Below are 14699 nucleotides of genomic sequence, written 5' to 3'. Positions count from 1 at the left end.
TTCTAAAACTAAAACAAACTACCCCCTACCATCTGGTTTGATTGGAATCTCGCGTTTTTATTGCATCAGGTGTTTGGTGATCAAAAAACGTTAAAAAAACAGCTTTCTAAAACCAAAAAAACTACACCCTACCATCTGGTTTGATTGGAATCTCGCGTTTTTATTGCATCAGGTGTTTGGTGATCAAAAAATGTTAAAAAAAATAGCTTTCTAAAACTAAAACAAACTACCCCCTACCATCTGGTTTGATTGGAATCTTGCGTTTTTATTGCATAAGGTGTTTGGTGACCAAAAAATGTTAAAAAAAACAGCTTTCTAAAACTAAAACAAACTACCCCCTACCATCTGGTTTGATTGGAATCTCGCGTTTTTATTGCATCAGGTGTTTGGTGATCAAAAAACGTTAAAAAAACAGCTTTCTAAAACCAAAAAAACTACACCCTACCATCTGGTTTGATTGGAATCTCGCGTTTTTATTGAATCAGGAGTTTAGTGACCAAAAAATGTTAAAAAAAAAAAGCTTTCTAAAACCAAAAAAACTACACCCTACCATCTGGTTTGATTGGAATCTTGCGTTTTTATTGCATCAGGTGTTTGGTGATCAAAAAACGTTAAAAAAACAGCTTTCTAAAACCCCAAAAAACTACACCCTACCATCTGGTTTGATTGGAATCTCGCGTTTTTATTGCATCAGGTGTTTGGTGATCAAAAAACGTTAAAAAAACAGCTTTCTAAAACCAAAAAAACTACACCCTACCATCTGGTTTGATTGGAATCTTGCGTTTTTATTGCATGCATCAGGTGTTTGGTGACCAAAAAATGTTAAAAAAAAACAGCTTTCTAAAACTAAAACAAACTACCCCCTACCATCTGGTTTGATTGGAATCTGGCGCTTTTATTGCATCAGGAGTTTAGTGATCAAAAAACGTTAAAAAAACAGCTTTCTAAAACCAAAAAAACTACACCCTACCATCTGGTTTGATTGGAATCTTGCGTTTTTATTGCATCAGGTGTTTGGTGATCAAAAAACGTTAAAAAAACAGCTTTCTAAAACCAAAAAAACTACACCCTACCATCTGGTTTGATTGGAATCTCGCGTTTTTATTGCATCAGGTGTTTGGTGACCAAAAAATGTTAAAAAAAAAACAGCTTTCTAAAACTAAAACAAACTACCCCCTACGATCTGGTTTGATTGGAATCTGGCGCTTTTATTGCATCAGGAGTTTAGTGACCAAAAAATGTTAAAAAAAACAGCTTTCTAAAACTAAAACAAACTACCCCCTACCATCTGGTTTGATTGGAAACTCGCGTTTTTATTGCATCAGGTGTTTGGTGATCAAAAAACGTTAAAAAAACAGCTTTCTAAAACTAAAACAAACTACCCCCTACGATCTGGTTTGATTGGAATCTCGCGTTTTTATTGCATCAGGTGTTTGGTGACCAAAAAACGTTAAAAAAACAGCTTTCTAAAACCAAAAAAACTACACCCTACCATCTGGTTTGATTGGAATCTTGCGTTTTTATTGCATCAGGTGTTTGGTGATCAAAAAACGTTAAAAAAACAGCTTTCTAAAACCAAAAAAACTACACCCTACCATCTGGTTTGATTGGAATCTCGCGTTTTCATTGCATCAGGTGTTTGGTGACCAAAAAATGTTAAAAAAAAACAGCTTTCTAAAACTAAAACAAACTACCCCCTACGATCTGGTTTGATTGGAATCTGGCGCTTTTATTGCATCAGGAGTTTAGTGACCAAAAGATGTTAAAAAAAACAGCTTTCTAAAACTAAAACAAACTACCCCCTACCATCTGGTTTGATTGGAATCTCGCGTTTTTATTGCATCAGGTGTTTGGTGATCAAAAAACGTTAAAAAAATAGCTTTCTAAAACCAAACAAACTACACCCTACCATCTGGTTTGATTGGAATCTTGCGTTTTTATTGCATCAGGTGTTTGGTGATCAAAAAACGTTAAAAAAACAGCTTTCTAAAACCAAAAAAACTACACCCTACCATCTGGTTTGATTGGAATCTCGCGTTTTCATTGCATCAGGTGTTTGGTGACCAAAAAATGTTAAAAAAAAACAGCTTTCTAAAACTAAAACAAACTACCCCCTACGATCTGGTTTGATTGGAATCTGGCGCTTTTATTGCATCAGGTGTTTGGTGATCAAAAAACGTTAAAAAAACAGCTTTCTAAAACCAAAAAAACTACACCCTACGATCTGGTTTGATTGGAATCTTGCGTTTTTATTGCATGCATCAGGTGTTTGGTGACCAAAAAATGTTAAAAAAAAACAGCTTTCTAAAACTAAAACAAACTACCCCCTACGATCTGGTTTGATTGGAATCTGGCGCTTTTATTGCATCAGGAGTTTAGTGATCAAAAAATGTTAAAAAAAACAGCTTTCTAAAACTAAAACAAACTACCCCCTACAATCTGGTTTGATTGGAATCTCACGTTTTTATTGCATCAGGTGTTTGGTGACCAAAAAACGTTAAAAAAACAGCTTTCTAAAACCAAAAAAACTACACCCTACCATCTGGTTTGATTGGAATCTTGCGTTTTTATTGCATCAGGAGTTTAGTGATCAAAAAACGTTAAAAAAACAGCTTTCTAAAACCAAAAAAACTACACCCTACCATCTGGTTTGATTGGAATCTTGCGTTTTTATTGCATCAGGTGTTTGGTGATCAAAAAACGTTAAAAAAACAGCTTTCTAAAACCAAAAAAACTACACCCTACCATCTGGTTTGATTGGAATCTCGCGTTTTTATTGCATCAGGTGTTTGGTGACCAAAAAATGTTAAAAAAAACAGCTTTCTAAATCTAAAACAAACTACCCCCTACGATCTGGTTTGATTGAAATCTGGCGCTTTTATTGCATCAGGAGTTTAGTGACCAAAAGATGTTAAAAAAAACAGCTTTCTAAAACTAAAACAAACTACCCCCTACCATCTGGTTTGATTGGAATCTCGCGTTTTTATTGCATCAGGTGTTTGGTGATCAAAAAACGTTAAAAAAACAGCTTTCTAAAACCAAAAAAACTACACCCTACCATCTGGTTTGATTGGAATCTCGCGTTTTTATTGCATCAGGTGTTTGGTGATCAAAAAATGTTAAAAAAAATAGCTTTCTAAAACTAAAACAAACTACCCCTTACCATCTGGTTTGATTGGAATCTTGCGTTTTTATTGCATAAGGTGTTTGGTGACCAAAAAATGTTAAAAAAAACAGCTTTCTAAAACTAAAACAAACTACCCCCTACCATCTGGTTTGATTGGAATCTCGCGTTTTTATTGCATCAGGTGTTTGGTGATCAAAAAACGTTAAAAAAACAGCTTTCTAAAACCAAAAAAACTACACCCTACCATCTGGTTTGATTGGAATCTCGCGTTTTTATTGAATCAGGAGTTTAGTGACCAAAAAATGTTAAAAAAAAAAAAGCTTTCTAAAACCAAAAAAACTACACCCTACCATCTGGTTTGATTGGAATCTTGCGTTTTTATTGCATCAGGTGTTTGGTGATCAAAAAACGTTAAAAAAACAGCTTTCTAAAACCCCAAAAAACTACACCCTACCATCTGGTTTGATTGGAATCTCGCGTTTTTATTGCATCAGGTGTTTGGTGATCAAAAAACGTTAAAAAAACAGCTTTCTAAAACCAAAAAAACTACACCCTACCATCTGGTTTGATTGGAATCTTGCGTTTTTATTGCATGCATCAGGTGTTTGGTGACCAAAAAATGTTAAAAAAAAACAGCTTTCTAAAACTAAAACAAACTACCCCCTACCATCTGGTTTGATTGGAATCTGGCGCTTTTATTGCATCAGGAGTTTAGTGATCAAAAAACGTTAAAAAAACAGCTTTCTAAAACCAAAAAAACTACACCCTACCATCTGGTTTGATTGGAATCTTGCGTTTTTATTGCATCAGGTGTTTGGTGATCAAAAAACGTTAAAAAAACAGCTTTCTAAAACCAAAAAAACTACACCCTACCATCTGGTTTGATTGGAATCTCGCGTTTTTATTGCATCAGGTGTTTGGTGACCAAAAAATGTTAAAAAAAAAACAGCTTTCTAAAACTAAAACAAACTACCCCCTACGATCTGGTTTGATTGGAATCTGGCGCTTTTATTGCATCAGGAGTTTAGTGACCAAAAAATGTTAAAAAAAACAGCTTTCTAAAACTAAAACAAACTACCCCCTACCATCTGGTTTGATTGGAAACTCGCGTTTTTATTGCATCAGGTGTTTGGTGATCAAAAAACGTTAAAAAAACAGCTTTCTAAAACTAAAACAAACTACCCCCTACGATCTGGTTTGATTGGAATCTCGCGTTTTTATTGCATCAGGTGTTTGGTGACCAAAAAACGTTAAAAAAACAGCTTTCTAAAACCAAAAAAACTACACCCTACCATCTGGTTTGATTGGAATCTTGCGTTTTTATTGCATCAGGTGTTTGGTGATCAAAAAACGTTAAAAAAACAGCTTTCTAAAACCAAAAAAACTACACCCTACCATCTGGTTTGATTGGAATCTCGCGTTTTCATTGCATCAGGTGTTTGGTGACCAAAAAATGTTAAAAAAAAACAGCTTTCTAAAACTAAAACAAACTACCCCCTACGATCTGGTTTGATTGGAATCTGGCGCTTTTATTGCATCAGGAGTTTAGTGACCAAAAGATGTTAAAAAAAACAGCTTTCTAAAACTAAAACAAACTACCCCCTACCATCTGGTTTGATTGGAATCTCGCGTTTTTATTGCATCAGGTGTTTGGTGATCAAAAAACGTTAAAAAAATAGCTTTCTAAAACCAAAAAAACTACACCCTACCATCTGGTTTGATTGGAATCTTGCGTTTTTATTGCATCAGGTGTTTGGTGACCAAAAAATGTTAAAAAAAAACAGCTTTCTAAAACTAAAACAAACTACCCCCTACGATCTGGTTTGATTGGAATCTGGCGCTTTTATTGCATCAGGAGTTTAGTGACCAAAAAATGTTAAAAAAAACAGCTTTCTAAAACTAAAACAAACTACCCCCTACAATCTGGTTTGATTGGAATCTCGCGTTTTTATTGCATCAGGTGTTTGGTGACCAAAAAACGTTAAAAAAACAGCTTTCTAAAACTAAAACAAACTACCCCCTACGATCTGGTTTGATTGGAATCTCGCGTTTTTATTGCATCAGGTGTTTGGTGACCAAAAAACGTTAAAAAAACAGCTTTCTAAAACCAAAAAAACTACACCCTACCATCTGGTTTGATTGGAATCTTGCGTTTTTATTGCATCAGGTGTTTGGTGATCAAAAAACGTTAAAAAAACAGCTTTCTAAAACCAAAAAAACTACACCCTACCATCTGGTTTGATTGGAATCTCGCGTTTTCATTGCATCAGGTGTTTGGTGACCAAAAAATCTTTAAAAAAAACAGCTTTCTAAAACTAAAACAAACTACCCCCTACGATCTGGTTTGATTGGAATCTGGCGCTTTTATTGCATCAGGAGTTTAGTGACCAAAAAATGTTAAAAAAAACAGCTTTCTAAAACTAAAACAAACTACCCCCTACCATCTGGTTTGATTGGAATCTCGCGTTTTTATTGCATCAGGTGTTTGGTGATCAAAAAACGTTAAAAAAACAGCTTTCTAAAACCAAAAAAACTACACCCTACCATCTGGTTTGATTGGAATCTTGCGTTTTTATTGCATGCATCAGGTGTTTGGTGACCAAAAAATGTTAAAAAAAAACAGCTTTCTAAAACTAAAACAAACTACCCCCTACGATCTGGTTTGATTGGAATCTGGCGCTTTTATTGCATCAGGAGTTTAGTGACCAAAAAATGTTAAAAAAAACAGCTTTCTAAAACCAAAAAAACTACACCCTACCATCTGGTTTGATTGGAATCTTGCGTTTTTATTGCATCAGGAGTTTAGTGATCAAAAAACGTTAAAAAAACAGCTTTCTAAAACCAAAAAAACTACACCCTACCATCTGGTTTGATTGGAATCTTGCGTTTTTATTGCATCAGGTGTTTGGTGATCAAAAAACGTTAAAAAAACAGCTTTCTAAAACCAAAAAAACTACACCCTACCATCTGGTTTGATTGGAATCTCGCGTTTTTATTGCATCAGGTGTTTGGTGACCAAAAATTGTTAAAAAAAAACAGCTTTCTAAATCTAAAACAAACTACCCCCTACGATCTGGATTGATTGAAATCTGGCGCTTTTATTGCATCAGGAGTTTAGTGACCAAAAAATGTTAAAAAAAAACAGCTTTCTAAAACTAAAACAAACTACCCCCTACGATCTGGTTTGATTGGAATCTGGCGCTTTTATTGCATCAGGAGTTTAGTGACCAAAAAATGTTAAAAAAAACAGCTTTCTAAAACTAAAACAAACTACCCCCTACCATCTGGTTTGATTGGAATCTCGCGTTTTTATTGCATCAGGTGTTTGGTGACCAAAAAACGTTAAAAAAAACAGCTTTCTAAAACTAAAACAAACTACCCCCTACGATCTGGTTTGATTGGAATCTCGCGTTTTTATTGCATCAGGTGTTTGGTGACCAAAAAATGTTGAAAAAAAACAGCTTTCTAAAACTAAAAAAAACTACACCCTACCATCTGGTTTGATTGGAATCTTGCGTTTTTATTGCATCAGGTGTTTGGTGACCAAAAAACTTAAAAAAACAGCTTTCTAAAACTAAAAAAACTACACCCTACCATGTGGTTTGATTGGAATCTCGCGTTTTTATTGCATCAGGAGTTTAGTGACCAAAAAATGTTAAAAAAAAACAGCTTTCTAAAACCAAAAAAACTACACCCTACCATCTGGTTTGATTGGAATCTTGCGTTTTTATTGCATCAGGTGTTTGGTGATCAAAAAACGTTAAAAAAACAGCTTTCTAAAACCAAAAAAACTACACCCTACCATCTGGTTTGATTGGAATCTTGCGTTTTTATTGCATCAGGTGTTTGATGATCAAAAAATGTTAAAAAAAATAGCTTTCTAAAACCAAAAAAACTACACCCTACCATCTGGTTTGATTGGAATCTTGCGTTTTTATTGCATCAGGTGTTTGGTGACCAAAAAAATGTTAAAAAAAAACAGCTTTCTAAAACCAAAAAAACTACACCCTACCATCTGGTTTGATTGGAATCTTGCGTTTTTATTGCATCAGGAGTTTAGTGATCAAAAAACGTTAAAAAAACAGCTTTCTAAAACCAAAAAAACTACACCCTACCATCTGGTTTGATTGGAATCTTGCGTTTTTATTGCATCAGGTGTTTGGTGATCAAAAAACGTTAAAAAAACAGCTTTCTAAAACCAAAAAAACTACACCCTACCATCTGGTTTGATTGGAATCTCGCGTTTTTATTGCATCAGGTGTTTGGTGACCAAAAAATGTTAAAAAAAAACAGCTTTCTAAATCTAAAACAAACTACCCCCTACGATCTGGATTGATTGAAATCTGGCGCTTTTATTGCATCAGGAGTTTAGTGACCAAAAAATGTTAAAAAAAACAGCTTTCTAAAACTAAAACAAACTACCCCCTACAATCTGGTTTGATTGGAATCTCGCGTTTTTATTGCATCAGGTGTTTGGTGACCAAAAAACGTTAAAAAAACAGCTTTCTAAAACCAAAAAAACTACACCCTACCATCTGGTTTGATTGGAATCTTGCGTTTTTATTGCATCAGGTGTTTGGTGATCAAAAAACGTTAAAAAAACAGCTTTCTAAAACCAAAAAAACTACACCCTACCATCTGGTTTGATTGGAATCTCGCGCTTTTATTGCATCAGGTGTTTGGTGACAAAAAAATGTTAAAAAAAAACAGCTTTCTAAAACTAAAACAAACTACCCCCTACGATCTGGTTTGATTGGAATCTGGCGCTTTTATTGCATCAGGAGTTTAGTGACCAAAAAATGTTAAAAAAAACAGCTTTCTAAAACTAAAACAAACTACCCCCTACCATCTGGTTTGATTGGAATCTCGCGTTTTTATTGCATCAGGTGTTTGGTGACCAAAAAACGTTAAAAAAAACAGCTTTCTAAAACTAAAACAAACTACCCCCTACGATCTGGTTTGATTGGAATCTCGCGTTTTTATTGCATCAGGTGTTTGGTGACCAAAAAATGTTGAAAAAAAACAGCTTTCTAAAACTAAAAAAAACTACACCCTACCATCTGGTTTGATTGGAATCTCGCGTTTTTATTGCATCAGGTGTTTGGTGACCAAAAAACGTTAAAAAAACAGCTTTCTAAAACCAAAAAAACTACACCCTACCATCTGGTTTGATTGGAATCTTGCGTTTTTATTGCATCAGGTGTTTGGTGATCAAAAAACGTTAAAAAAACAGCTTTCTAAAACCAAAAAAACTACACCCTACCATCTGGTTTGATTGGAATCTCGCGTTTTTATTGCATCAGGTGTTTGGTGACCAAAAAATGTTAAAAAAAAACAGCTTTCTAAAACTAAAACAAACTACCCCCTACGATCTGGTTTGATTGGAATCTTGCGTTTTTATTGCATCAGGTGTTTGATGATCAAAAAATGTTAAAAAAAATAGCTTTCTAAAACCAAAAAAACTACACCCTACCATCTGGTTTGATTGGAATCTTGCGTTTTTATTGCATCAGGTGTTTGGTGACCAAAAAAATGTTAAAAAAAAACAGCTTTCTAAAACTAAAACAAACTACCCCCTACCATCTGGTTTGATTGGAATCTTGCGTTTTTATTGCATCAGGTGTTTGGTGACCAAAAAATGTTAAAAAAAACAGCTTTCTCAAACTAAAACAAACTACCCCCTACGATCTGGTTTGATTGGAATCTGGCGCTTTTATTGCATCAGGAGTTTAGTGACCAAAAAATGTTGAAAAAAAACAGCTTTCTAAAACTAAAACAAACTACCCCCTACCATCTGGTTTGATTGGAATCTTGCGTTTTTATTGCATCAGGTGTTTGGTGACCAAAAAATGTTAAAAAAAACAGCTTTCTAAAACTAAAACAAACTACCCTCTACGATCTGGTTTGATTGGAATCTGGCGCTTTTATTGCATCAGGAGTTTAATGACCAAAAAAAGTTGAAAAAAACAGCTTTCTAAAATCAAAAAAACTACACCCTACCATCTGGTTTGATTGGAATCTCGCGTTTTTATTGCATCAGGTGTTTGGTGATCAAAAAACGTTAAAAAAACAGCTTTCTAAAACCAAAAAAACTACACCCTACCATCTGGTTTGATTGGAATCTTGCGTTTTTATTGCATCAGGTGTTTGGTGACCAAAAAATGTTAAAAAAAACAGCTTTTTAAAACTAAAACAAACTACCCCCTACCATCTGGTTTGATTGGAATCTCGCGTTTTTATTGCATCAGGTGTTTGGTGATCAAAAAACGTTAAAAAAACAGCTTTCTAAAACCAAAAAAACTACACCCTACCATCTGGTTTGATTGGAATCTTGCGTTTTTATTGCATCAGGTGTTTGGTGACCAAAAAATGTTGAAAAAAAACAGCTTTCTAAAACTAAAACAAACTACCCCCTACCATCTGGTTTGATTGGAATCTTGCGTTTTTATTGCATCAGGAGTTTAGTGATCAAAAAACGTTAAAAAAACAGCTTTCTAAAACCAAAAAAACTACACCCTACCATCTGGTTTGATTGGAATCTTGCGTTTTTATTGCATCAGGTGTTTGGTGACCAAAAAAATGTTAAAAAAAAACAGCTTTCTAAAACTAAAACAAACTACCCCCTACAATCTGGTTTGATTGAAATCTGGCGCTTTTATTGCATCAGGAGTTTAGTGATCAAAAAACGTTAAAAAAACAGCTTTTTAAAACCAAAAAAACTACACCCTACCATCTGGTTTGATTGGAATCTTGCGTTTTTATTGCATCAGGTGTTTGGTGATCAAAAAACGTTAAAAAAACAGCTTTTTAAAACCAAAAAAACTACACCCTACCATCTGGTTTGATTGGAATCTTGCGTTTTTATTGCATCAGGTGTTTGGTGACCAAAAAATTAAAAAAAAAACAGCTTTCTAAAACTAAAACAAACTACCCCCTACGATCTGGTTTGATTGGAATCTGGCGCTTTTATTGCATCAGGAGTTTAGTGACCAAAAAATGTTGAAAAAAAACAGCTTTCTAAAACTAAAACAAACTACCCCCTACCATCTGGTTTGATTGGAATCTTGCGTTTTTATTGCATCAGGAGTTTAGTGATCAAAAAACGTTAAAAAAACAGCTTTCTAAAACCAAAAAAACTACACCCTACCATCTGGTTTGATTGGAATCTGGCGCTTTTATTGCATCAGGAGTTTAGTGATCAAAAAACGTTAAAAAAACAGCTTTCTAAAACCAAAAAAACTACACCCTACCATCTGGTTTGATTGGAATCTCGCGTTTTTATTGCATCAGGTGTTTGGTGATCAAAAAACGTTAAAAAAACAGCTTTCTAAAACCAAAAAAACTACACCCTACCATCTGGTTTGATTGGAATCTCGCGTTTTTATTGCATCAGGTGTTTGGTGATCAAAAAACGTTAAAAAAACAGCTTTCTAAAACCAAAAAAACTACACCCTACCATCTGGTTTGATTGGAATCTCGCGTTTTAATGCATCAGGGTGACTCAAAAAAAGGTTGAAAAACATTAACTTTCTAAAACTTTAAAAAAACTACACCCTACCATCTGGTTTGATTAGAATCTGGCGTTAATAATGAATTAGGTGTTTTGTGGCCAAAAAAGGTTGGAAATCACTGTTAAACTTTCTAAAACTTAAAAAAACTATCGCCATACCTTCTGGGTTGATTAGAATCTGGCGTTTTTAATGCATTAAGTGTTTGGTGACTAAAAAAAGGTTGAAAAAACAGCTTTCTAAAATACGAAAAAAAACACACCCTACCATCTGGTTTGATTGGAATCTGGCGAGGCCAGGTAAGAGTTGGTCTCCTGTCCTCTCCAGCATCTTTAAATGGCTCCAGGTAAACTTCCATCTCCTTGTCACTCAACTGACGCAGGATGCCGGAAGAATGTTCTGGACAAACAGGTTCTTCTGGAGGATCATGTCGTCACCTGGAGTCAGTGAAGAGCGGTTTGAGTGTAAGGAAACAAACACAGGGCTGCCAAAAATTGGATCATTTTATTTTTCCAAATTAGATTAGAATTGGATGATGTTTGTTTACTCAAATTAGATTAGAATTAGAATTTCCGAATTCTTGAAATCTAGAACTTAATTAAAATTTAAATTAGAATTACATTTAATTATTTACAATTAACTATATTTAAATTGCAATTTATTCTTATTATAATGCGAATGATAAATATTTCGGTGCTAATTTTTATATGTTTTAGCTTTTCAGAATGTAAAAACCACTAATAAGTCATTCTGACTAAATAGTAATAATTCAAATTATTTGTTTCGCATAAAAGACGAAAAGGCCATTGGAAAAAGTAGCATTTTTAGAAAAATCCGAATAGATTGAAACTAGAATTAGAGCAAACAAGCAATTTACAACTTAGATAAGAATTCGAATTAGCCGCATTTTGCTTTTAATCATTAAATTAGAAAACTAGAATTATCTAGTTGTCCAAGTCTGGCTGCTACACACTTTACAGAAAATAAAACTTTAAAACACTTTGAAAATGTATAGATTTTCCACGGACCTGGATTACTGAATATATATTTAATATAATTTGAAAATATGGCAGCATAAAAGCCATGGTTAACACAATAACAAATAGTTTAAAATTTTGTGTTACTCTGGGACTTTCTAAACAAATAACCGCAAGCTACACATAAAAAAATTCAATGCTATTTAAAAACTTTTGGAAAACAAAGGGTTTTACAAATTTTTAAAACACAAATTAATTTAAAGACAGATTAAATAACTAGGTGGAAACCTTGCATAGAGACATAGTACTGATAAATTGTTCGAAAACATTTTACAAATTAGGTAATATTTAAACTTTTACAATTGGGCATTCAGTTAAATGGTTTCAGTGATTCAATACTAAATTTTACCTGTTATTTGCATTTGGGTAAGTTTGTCCAATTAGAGTAGTGGTCCTCATACAAGTATGGGTATTTTTTACAACTTGGCCAAGTGGGGTGTGTATTCAAAGTATACCAATTAGAAGTTTATTTAAGTGGCCTTTAGTTAGTTTTATTAATCTGCCATAAACAACGCACCACCTCTTATTAAAATAAGTCAGGAAATGGCTTTATAAATATGCTGTTGCTACCAGGGATAATATATTATTTTTTTTACTTTGCGTGCTCTTGAGCGTGGTAGGCTACATTCCCTGATGAAGGTTTCCTGGATATTTAGATGAAATGTTGAAAAAAACCAATAAATACCAGAAGAAAATTTTTTTAGTCTAAATTGCTTTAATTGGTAACTGAGAAGTGAGCACTTGGCCTGTATTTGTGCGATACTTGTTACTCAGTCACTTATAAATAGGGTAATTTATTTAAGAGATTGGCATAAACCTGAAAGAAAATACTGATTCATGTTCCATTGGTGATCAGTAAAACATTAAAAACAAGTAACTGGCAAAGCAAAGACACTAATGTATGTAGTACTTTATATACAAAAAGTATTGATAAAATCAATGTATTTTTATTAGATCAAATTGGGGGTTAAAAATAAATCACCCTACTTATAAATGTAAATCAAAAATTCCATTCCAAATAAACCCAAACATGACAGACAAAAAAGTCCCGTTCTTATTAACCTCAACCCAGGGTATGACCAAATAATTGAAAACCAAATGCAAAAAGAGTAACATACCAGCAGGGGATCGCATCGCTTGAAAAATCTTGCGTCCAGCTTCGGGGAATTGCTCCCAGGTCATGGGTGTGACAAGGGCTTCCATGAAAGTGATGGAACTCACCCTGTTACGATGCATGTTGGCCCAGTGGAAACCCAGTGCAGAGCCCCAATCGTGGATCACAAGGTCAACCTAAGAAAATATTGAATCCCATGTATAGAAGTAACAACTCTTTTTAACTTCATGATGTTGACTTCTATATTTATACAAATGTTACCTACTTCCATACGCGCTTTGATACTCCTGATGTGTTAAAGTAATACCTCCGAATATTATGCGTTAAAGTTCTACCTACATTTAACAAAATAGTGTCTACAGAAATTGAAAGACGGTAAACTTTGCAATACACAGTTTATTGCCCCTAGAGTATAATATTATGATTGTAATCAGGGTCCACTGTTAAACGGCAAGTTGTGTTCTAATGTTGATCTTTTTATTCCTTCTAATCCTACTTTGACCAGATGAAGCACGATTGTGCGAAAGCTTGTCAACATAATAACACAATTTTTATACAATTTCAAGGCAATCTCCACTATGCACATACAAAAACGTTTTTTAAGTGCAAACAGAAACTTTTGCACAGTGGTTAACACTTAAATCATAAACATTTTATTTAAACCAATATGTAGATGCATCAATTTAAAATGAATATTGGCGATCGAAAACCTACTTTACTTAGCAAGTTTACGGAATCCATCCACTTCTCAAGGTACTTGTAGTGATCCTAGAAGGTGTACATGGATCCAGGAATCTTGGAAGATCTTCCCATTCCCACCAGGTCCGGAGCCAAGCATCTTCCGACACTCTCAACATGGGAAATCACGTTCCTCCATAAATAGGAAGATGTTGGGTTGCCATGAAGAAAAACAATTGCTTTGTCGGCTTTGGAAACACCTAAAAACAGAAGAAAGGGGGAAGATTAATAAATTGCTGATTGAAAAGTTTTTAATATAGGAAATGAATTATTGATGTATTTTTATATTAGCACATCAAACTTCTATTTAATGAAGTGAAGAACAAAGAATAATTAGTAGATGTAATTTAGTGGTTTGCTGCAAAATATGCAGAATTTTATATATCTTTCAGTGTTGAAAAATTGAAGTCAACCTCTTGACTAAACAAAGCAACTAAACTTTTTTTCTTTTGGGAGCCCTGGGCGACTTGAACTGATATAATTCGTAGGTGAAACAGATGTGTTTTTAAAAGTTTATGAGTTACATTATTCTTAACTTTGTATAAGTGTTTACTATTTGCTTTGTGAAACATTGCTCCAAATAAATGACCCAGTTTAACATTGATATACTGATACTTACACTAAACATATTATGGCAAAGACTTGGGACTCAAACTTGTTGTTTGCAAAGCCACGTGGAAAGTTTGATAACTTGTTTAAAACACCAAGACCATTGTTTGCATTTATTCACGAGCCTATGGAAAGTGGTTCGCGTTAAATTAAACAGGATGGTATTAGTAATTGAGTTTAAAATGAAAAACATGTAGAAAGGGTCATATGTCAAACATATTAAACTCCACTATAACAATTAGTAGGTGTAAAACAATTTCAAAGAAGGTCTAATAAATTGCTTCTCTACACTGCTAACTTACCAGAGTCATAATAACTCATTTGAGCTTCGAAAACATCGATTTTCTTGTGTTTGGAGAAAAAGAAAACCGTCCTTATGTGAGAATTGCATTTTACGTGATCCAATATGCGACGCATTCGCACAGCAGCCTTTGAAATTGCTACATTCATGTTTTCACGCTCCTTAATCTTGCAAAATGCAAGCTAGGTGACGATTAATTAAATTATTAATTTATTCTGCAAAAACTTTTTTATTTACATTTTCGAAATACTTCGCCGATCGCTGT

General features: G+C 34.0%; 1 pseudogene across 1 annotated transcript in view; it reads right to left on the bottom strand.

Annotated features, from left to right (window-relative positions):
• The window catches only part of LOC146162704 (uncharacterized), a 25381-nt pseudogene extending 10682 nt beyond the window's left edge, over positions 1-14699 (bottom strand). Inside the window, exons 1-4 of the transcript XR_014494641.1 lie at positions 14436-14699; positions 13501-13724; positions 12791-12962; positions 10898-11072 (exon numbers count right to left, since the gene is read on the bottom strand). The product of XR_014494641.1 is annotated as an uncharacterized LOC146162704 (transcript). The remainder of the gene's footprint in view (positions 1-10897; positions 11073-12790; positions 12963-13500; positions 13725-14435) is intronic.

This window comes from Ascidiella aspersa, chromosome 3, assembly GCF_963924565.1.
Source record: "Ascidiella aspersa chromosome 3, kaAscAspe10.2, whole genome shotgun sequence".
Lineage (NCBI taxonomy): Eukaryota > Metazoa > Chordata > Ascidiacea > Phlebobranchia > Ascidiidae > Ascidiella > Ascidiella aspersa.
This window is presented reverse-complemented; position numbering and strand designations above follow the sequence as displayed.